This window comes from Filicampus tigris, chromosome 2, assembly GCF_054856515.1.
Source record: "Filicampus tigris isolate MCC_2025a chromosome 2, RoL_Ftig_1.0, whole genome shotgun sequence".
Taxonomy (NCBI): Eukaryota; Metazoa; Chordata; class Actinopteri; order Syngnathiformes; family Syngnathidae; genus Filicampus; species Filicampus tigris.
The window spans coordinates 36,160,386-36,169,752 of NC_141218.1; positions in this window are offsets into that span (position 1 = coordinate 36,160,386).

Sequence of the window (9,367 nt, forward strand, 5' to 3'; positions counted from 1 at the left end):
TTGAATTGCATGTAACTAATTCATCTTCATCATTCTAATGTAAATTTAAGGACTATTTTTGAAATCCTGCTTTTTTTCTGTAAAAAAAAAAGTCTCTCTAAGAACAGATTTAAGAAAATGATCTCAACCACTAGTGCTGGTGGTGGGATTCTGACTTCAAAAATATTCCGATGCAGTTACTAGTATCCTGTGAAAAATGTTAGTAACATAATCAAAGTACCATAATATTAAAGTAATGTAACTTGATTACTTTTAATTACTTTTGAAAACTCCAATACCAAACATGTTAATAAAGACAACACAATTACAATATGATATATATTTATACAGTCTACTGCTTAGCACGTCCGCCTCACAGTGCAGAGGTCGTGGGTTCAAATCCGGCCCCGGCCTTCCTGTGTGGAGTTTGCATGTTCTCCCCGTGCCTGCGTGGGTTTTCTCCGGGTACTCCGGTTTCCTCCCCACATTCCAAAAACATGCACGGTAGGTTAATTGGACAATAATTGCCCCGAGGTGTGATTGTGAGTGCGTTTGTTTCTTTGCCTCTGTGTGCCCTGCGATTAGCTGACAACCAATTCAGGGTGTCTCCTGCCTACTGCCAGCTGGGATAGGCTTCAGCACTCCCTTGTGAGGATAAGATAATGGATGGCTGGAGGATGGATGGAGATATTTATATATTTGTCTGGTCTTTACTGTCTTATGGATGTTTAATTTGCATGGTTTTGGAATACAGTAGGAAGCCTGTGAACCCAGAAATCAAATACAGAGCGTTTGAGCTGTGAGGCAGATATGCTAACCTAGATGTGAGGAAAAATATGGCCCGGGGGCCACATCGGGCCCGCCCACAGTCTCTGACTGGCCCTCACAGTGACTATGAAGACAAAAGCATAAAATATGCAATAACTTTATGAAAGCTGTGGTTTCATTTTACGTGCATACATGTAGACGCTAGTACAAGCAAGCACTATGACTTATGTTTGCAGCGTTGCCAACTTGGCTGTGTTTTTGTTATATTTAGCAACTTTTCCAACTCCTCCAGCAACAATTTTTCCAAAAGCTAGACAAGCAAAAATGACTTGCTCCTAATGTTAGCAGTATTTCTTATTTTCTGTAGATCTGAGAGAAAAGGGCCAAGAAGATTTGCCCTGATAATACTGCCCTCAAATCTACAGTTTCATATACGGTTGTGACGATAATGGACGTATGGACAGATCGGATGAGCACAGAGGCATGACCCCCAAGCCGTCCCCGCCAGACCTGGAATACACATCCCGGCCCTGGTGAGGTGCCTGCACCCGGCCTTTGGAGAGACAGAGAAGGACCAACGCCTGGTCTTTACGTCACCCTTAGTGTGTTTCGTTTGGATTTCCATAGCTGTAGAAAATAAATCATTGTCATTTACAGAAATCTAGTGTGAATTGTGTGTGTTTGAGTCAAAGTTTCAATCACTGATCTGGTAAATCGGATTTACAGATTTTTGATGTAGCGCCTCCATATATTAAGACTGAATTACGAGGACTTTTTCGTCCGTTTTGTCCAAAGAATCAACCCAAAACGGGTGTGGTGCCCCCTAGCGGCGATCGAGAGTTAGTGCAGGCATTAACCCAATCGCCGCCCATTTATTAAATTAATATTTAATAATAATCATACGCTACACGGTTGTATTGTGTGTATTATCATCATCATCATCAAGTCATAACTTTATCATTATACAGACCTGACCAAAATCTTAAGACCAGTTGAAAAATTGATAGAATTTACCTTTTGCACAATTGGATCTTAATGAGGTTATAAGTAGAGCTCCAATATGCAAAAGGAGGAAGGGGAAGTGTGGAAAAAAGCACGTTGAAAAAGTAATTTATTGAAAACAACAAGTAGGTCACTGATAGTGTAGTGGTACACACGCCTGAGTTGTGTGAGGGCAGCGTGGGATTGATTCTCGCTCAGTGGCGGTGTCTGTGTGTGGCCTGTGACTTGCTGGCGACCAGTTCAGAGTGTAGCCCGTTGACGGCTGGGGTAGGCTCCAGCACCTCCCCGCGGCCCTGTATAGGATAAGCGGTTTGGAAGATGACACATGACACATAAAAACAACAATGAAACTGATATTGGCTGTTTTTCAGGTGATCAAAAGCAGAAAAAAAACCTCCCTAAAGCACAACAACAAAAAATGTCAGTAGGACTCTTCAGTAGCTCCACCGCTCTTGTGAATCACTTGAAAAATTCATTTGGGCCTGCTTGATGCGAGTGTTTCCAGGAAGCTAGTGGGAACATTGCTCCAAGTGGTGAAGACGGCTTCACCAAGGGCATAAACTGTCTGGAACTGATGGCCATTTTCATAAACTTTCCTTGTCACCCATCCCCCAATGTTCTCTATGGGACTTAAATCAGGAGGACATACAGGATGGTCCAAATAGAGTGATGTTACTCTCCCTGAGGAAGTCCTTGATCAAGCATCCATTGTGAACTGCAGCGTTGTCCTGTTGAAAAAATGTTTTACCACACAGACGAGGGTCCTCAGTCATGAGGGATGCCTGCCGCAACATCTGCACATAACCAGCCGCCATTTGACGACCCAGCACCACCTGGAGCTCCAGTGTTCCACTGAATGAAAAAGCACCCCAGATCATGATGGCCCCTCTTCAACTAGAAAACATCTCAGGTGAAATCTCCTTGTCATGCCAGTAACCTTGGAAGCCATCTGGAATGTCAAGGTTACATTTTTACAAGGCAACTCATTTTCAAAAGATTACAATGTGTGAAGTACTTACCAAAACAGCGTGATAAATGAAGAAATCCAAATGTCAAAAGTGTCGTTGACTTGACCACGATGCTGCGTGTGTAGACGTATGTCGGTGGCTGTCATGGCCAGCAGTTATATTAATTAAAACGTACATCTGGCACCTGTGTATGGGCCTGTAAAGGTTGATTTTTGACCCAATATATAAAACATTACTGGCATACAACCCAATATATAGTTACTTTGAACCACCAATTGTGTTACTTTATAAGAAATAACCCAGAATTTTGACCCAACACAAACAATCCAAAAATGTGATTAATGAAATAACCCAACTGTTTTTAGATTGCACCCACAAGATTAATTGTGTGGGCAGCACATGGTACCCACTCAGCTAAGGGGTTGATTTCCCTCAAGCGTGCTTGCACCCCTTTGTAGGCTCCAGACATGCGTATTGCTTATATGGCATTATCATAGCGCTGCCCCCTGCAATTTGTAATATCAACTCCCATCTCCTCTAAAACGTGTGTCAATGAATGGAACAGGTTTTCACCTGTGTCACTTACAGTTGGCAAAAATTTTACAAAGCGCTCCTCTGTGCAACCATCTGGTGACACAAATCTCAGTATAAATATCAGCTGGTCAACATGGGAAATGTCAGGGGTGGAGTCAACACTAATAAATAAATATTTAGCAATTTTAACTTTACCAACAATTTCATCAAGCACTTTTTTACACATCATATTAATAAATTCTCCGCACACTTTTAAAGACAATATGAGGGTGTTCCACTTCCAGCATTTTTCTATATGGGATTTCAAAAAAGTGTGAAATTGTCTTAGAAGGTCCATAAATCCCAAATTGTTTCCATTATGGACACCACCAAATTGGTGGCTGCTTCCTCTAAAAGCCAGTCCCCACTCTGACAAAATTTTCACTATAGCCACTACTCTCTGAAACACAAAAGACCAGGACTGACATTGTCGATGGAATTGTCTTTTGAGTTCAGAATCCACCGCACTGCGTTCAGCTGACTCATTCATGAAAGCTAGCATAGCCATTCTGGGAATGTGTCTGTTTTCATGCTCACTTATTCTCTCAGCTGTGTGTTTCCAATCAGAAAATCCTGACCCAAAAAATGATTTGTCTCTGTTTTTCCCCCTTAAAAACGTCTCTGGTGTTTCAACTGGTGTTCCGAAGCAGACAGGTTAGATTCTGGCAAAGCACTGGTGCAATTCTGGCCCAATTGGCACATACCTTCTCTTCTACCACCATAGCCTGTCCGCATCGAGCAGGGTCTGTATTATAAGGCAGTGTTTTTCAAACTCTGTGCCGCGGCACACTAGTGTAAGATAATGTCAGGTGTGCCGGGGGGAATGATTTAATTTGTGTGCCTGTGCGGTCTAGCGCCTGGCAACGTAATCATGTCTTTACTACATTGTAGTACTCTTCCATAACAGTAGGCAGCAGCAGCAGCAGGTAGCTAATTGTCTTTGTTTAGAGACAAGCGAATTAGTTTATCCTAACAGGCCCATGATTCACACTAAAGTATCAATATGAAAAATTATAAAATACTTTTTTCTGTGTGTTTATTTAATTCCTATTCAAGACGTTATAATATGATGTCATTCTTCAATGTTAAAAAATGCTTATATAAACAATATAACACTTATATTGTTAAAGTAAGCTTTTTTTTCACACTTTCAGCTGGCGGTGTGCCGCGGGATTTTTCCAATGAAAAAAAATGCGCCTTGACTCAGAAAAGTTTGGAAAACACTGTTATAAGGGTGGGCGGCACGGTGGTCGACTGGTTAGCACGTCCGCCTCACAGTTCAGAGGTCGCGGGTTCGATCCCGGCTCCGGCCTCCCTGTGTGGAGTTTGCATGTTCTCCCCGTGCCTGCGTGGGTTTTCTCCGGGCACTCCGGTTTCCTCCCACATTCCAAAAACATGCATGGTAAGTTGATTGGATACTCTAAATTGCCCCTAGGTGAGATTGTGAGTACGGATGTTTGTCTCTGTGTGCCCTGCGATTGGCTGGCAACCAGTTCAGGGTGTCCCCCGCCTACTGCCCAAAGACAGCTGGGATAGGCTCCAGCACGCCCCGCGACCCTTGTGAGGAGAAGCGGTACAGATAATGGATGGATGGATGTTATAAGGGTCGTTTGAGTCCGAGTCCCCTCCTCCAACAGCAGCGGAACGAGCCGGAGACTCTGAAGGAGTGGCTTCAGCATCTCTGTCCTCCGTCTCCTCCTTCCCCTGACATAGCTTTATCTTTGTTTTCAGCCACTGTATTGATTGCTTGTGAAATGAGTACAAAACAATAGTCTAATATGACACCCGTGTGTGATTGGTCCGCGGATGCAACAATGACATGACTGATTGATACATAAACAAACGGTAGAACAATGTGTAACTTAATGCATTCCGATAGGCCCTTTGGCATTAAGCCAGGCCCCCTAGAGCGGGCTGAACTACTGCAACGAAGTGAGTGACAGAAAGTGCAGAAGTGGCAGAATGACATGACACTATTAAGAATTCTGATCAGCCCTCTCTTAGCACACAAAATAATTATGGACACTGCACAGAATCGCCTGCAGATTGGTCAACACATACGAAGAATGTAAAGTGATTGACAGAAAAAACATCAAATTGGGATTTAAAAAAAAAATTCTATTCTGATAGGCCCTTGACTCATGTAGGCCCCTGGGCTCGAGCTCTAATCGTGATGGCCCCTGGCAGGCTCCGCTCTATGAGTGCACTGATGCTTTTTTGGGGGGTGAGGACGGACGGGGTCAAAGGATGATTATTTTTATGAATAAGGACGGAGGGACGAGGACGAAGGTTGCGGACAGAGGACGGACCGGCAATAAAGGGTTAAGTCTCCATCTCTGCTTGCTTTCTTTTTTATATACCTTATCAAATGACTGAAACAAGCAGTTGACTTGAGTACAGTGACACATGCAGGTGCACCTCATTTAAAAAAATAAAACTTATTTGAGACTCGGAGGTTGTGAACATGTTTTTGTTCACTCTCTTTATGTGGTCCAGTACCACTGGCCCACGGACCTGTGTCGGTACCAGATGTGAGCGGGCTGCAGTTTGTATCGGGGGTACTTGGGTGGCCTGTGTGCCTGCTGTGACGTCACAGTCAGAGAAGGTGGGAGGATCATGGTCTGCATTTTTAAAGAGATATTTTTTCATATTTCATTCAAATTTCCTTTGGGTCTACCATCAAAGCAATAAAGCTGTTTAGAATGAGATGTATTGATTTTTTTCCATTTTACTTTTGTTTAGTGTGTGCTTCTAGCACTATTATTTCTTAGACCAACAATGAGTGATACTTCAGTACATCACTAAAATAGTCTTAGTGATAATAGGAACTCATTGGCAATATAAACAACAAACAATATTTGTCCCATGTCAGTAAATTAATTTGGTTATATTTAGCTTTTAACTATTATTTTTGTTTTACTTTTTACATTTAGTGTACTATACTGTTATTTTATCTCTATTCATTATTGTATCTTAAAGTATACTGCTTTTATATTCTTAGGTTTATGTGTTTATTTTAAATTTCAGTCTATACATTTTGATATTTGAATTATATCTTAAGTAATGTTTTATTATTTACAATCTTCCCTCAGGGGGAATCCTGCACTTGGAGTTGAGTTGTTCTTGCCCCGTGCGCTGATTCACTAGCTAACAGCCAATCAAAGTGACTAAATGCCAATTCAACATGCTGAAATGCCCACAAGACACTTCCCAGTGGGATATGATGTCACGACGGTGTTCGCTACATCAGTCAGACGGTGCAATCCGACACCTTGACGCTGGATTGATCTATCTCGTCCTTTAGAGTGGCGGTTGTAGCTCGTCTGTAAGTACTTGCTCATGGTTTGAGTCCCGCTGCAAAGAAAACAAACAAACTAGCAACTCTCCTGTTCGGCGTCCCAGACAAGTTTATCCATAAGCTTCAAATAGTCCAAAACTTCACTGCACGGGTCATAACCAAAAGCCCCGTCCTCCTCAGTGCCACCCCAGCCTGCACCCTCAGATCCTCCTTCATCCACCTGAGCTTACCCACCGCTTGACTCAGCACAGTGGGGATCAGATCTTTCAGGGCTCTGCTTCGGAACACTCCTGACGCCACCTGACATTCAGAATTCAGACTCATCTATCACTTTTAAATTCAAACTTCAAACCCACCTGTTCGAGATCGTCTACTCGCTTTAACGGCTCTGCCCTGTATTTGTATTAATTTGCTTTAATTCTTCAATTTGGTTGTATTGGTGTCTTAGGTACAGTGTTCTTGAGGACCTCGAAAGGCTCTTACAAATAAAATGTTGCACCATCCCAGCTAAAGTGAATCAATTTTGCATTATGATGAGTTCCTTACAGACCGTCTTATTAATTATGAGTCTCCACAGATTATTGAATTAGTCACACTTTGTGTAACACATTACTGAGGCACAGCATATTCCCTTTTTTAATTAGTTCATTGACGTTGACATCACTTAACAACTAATGAAAATTAATGTTGTTCGTATTTCACATTACTTAATTTGCAATTTTGAACATGTATTTAGAAAAAAAACCATGTCAGTTTAATACATCTCTTTTTTAGCATTGTAAATGTAGAAATTGCAGTGATATAGGTATTTTTAACAAGTCACTTTCAATAGTATAGTTTTCGGTCACAGTCTGCCAGCCACGGTAAGCCAACAGTCACCACACCCACCTGTTTAAGGCTTTGTTAATAATTTGCCCATTGTCACATTGACAGTTATCCATGCAAGATGCTAAAACAGTACCTGTGAATTAAGGCTGTTCGATTTTGCCTAATAAGAAAATCCCGACATTTTCTCTCAAACCTGATTTTACGATTACGATTTCTTTGTAAAATAAAAAATAATGAAAAATGAAGTATTTTGAATGTCTTTTATTCATTCATTCATTCATTATCCATACCGCTTATCCTCACAAGGGTCGCGGGCGTGCTGGAACCTATCCCAGCTGTCTTTGGGCAGAAGCCGGGGGACACCCTGAATTGGTTGCCAGCCAATCGCAGGGCACACAGAGACAAACATCCGCACTCACAATCACACCTAGGGGCAATTTAGACAGTCCAATCAACTTACCACGCATGTTTTTGGAATGTGGGAGGAAACCGGAGTACCCGGAGGAAACCCACGCAGGCACGGGGAGAACATGCAAACTCCACACAGGGAGGCCGGAGCCGGGATCGAACCCACGACCTCTGAAATGTCTTTTACTTCAACTTAATTTTCTTTCTTTGAACTCAAAATGTCATTCAATTTAACTTAATACACACAGAACAATCCATTGAGATTAACAGCATTTTACTTACGCAATTGATTTCAGATCTGTTCTTAATTAAACCAATGATGAAAGAAGAAAGTGCATATACCATCTGAAATGAAATCATCAACATGAGAGAAGGTAGACAGTCAATTCTATAAACCAAACAGTTATTCAGCAAGTCATTTTGCCAACCAGCTAGTGACTAGCCTTTCACCTTTCTCCCTGGTCTTACTTAAATATAAATCAATGATTAGTGCAAAACTGTCACTCAATAATACAATGAACTGTCAAGCTTAAGTACGGATGCATAGTCCAGCTGGACCAGAGGACCGTTGTAGAGGAGAAAAAAAAGGGACGACTTTCGGACGTTGAGTTACTTGCTCACGGGTTGTATTGTACATGCGGGGCACACACTACACTACAGATCTATTTTTGCCCGATTTATTAACTAAACGCTCACTTGCCTGAGCAAATAGCAGAATCGCCGGTAGCCATGGATGTTGTCATTGTTTCGACAACATCGGAAATGCAGAGGAAACTACGGTGGCTTAGATACACCAAAAATAACAAAATTGAAGGTGCTGATTTGAGCGTTTTTAACATTGTTTTATCCAGAAAATTCGGTTACGGTTCAAAATCGCTTAATGGAGCAGCCGTACTGTGAATCCTCCTACCTTCTATCTATGATCACGAGTTCTGCCTCAGTACTAGGGATGGGCGGATCGATACCAAAATATCCATATTCTGATCCCTAGTCCTGAATTTTAACGATGCTCAAGTTGAAATATTGATATTTGCAATTAATTCATATATATATATATATATATATATATATAATTTAAAAAATTGTATTGTCATCCAATCAGAATTTTCGCGATGTATTGCCAAGAGCAAAACAGACTGCTGGCTCTGGTCCCCCCCAGCAGAACATTGTAAACGCATTTGTTTGGATGACGAACAATCAGGGTGAAGGCCCACGTCTCGAAGGCACTGCATGGAGTGCACTCCACTGTTGACAAGATGGTATGGAAGTGGTAACAAAATAGTTTGAAGTAGTTTTGGTTCAAATGATGTGTGCACTCTCACTGGTGTGAGTGCAGCGGCAGCACACGTGTTTTTCAAAAAAAAGAAAAAAAACCCACTAAATGTCACTTCCGGCTCGGTATTGCTATATTTGGTCCAGTATGACTTGTTATGGGATCAAATCCAAAATCATTGGTATTGCCCATACTGACTGAGTACATTTGTTTGCCTGTCCAAAATTGCACTTAAGATGCAACCCACCTTTGCCATCTAGGTGACCGCCT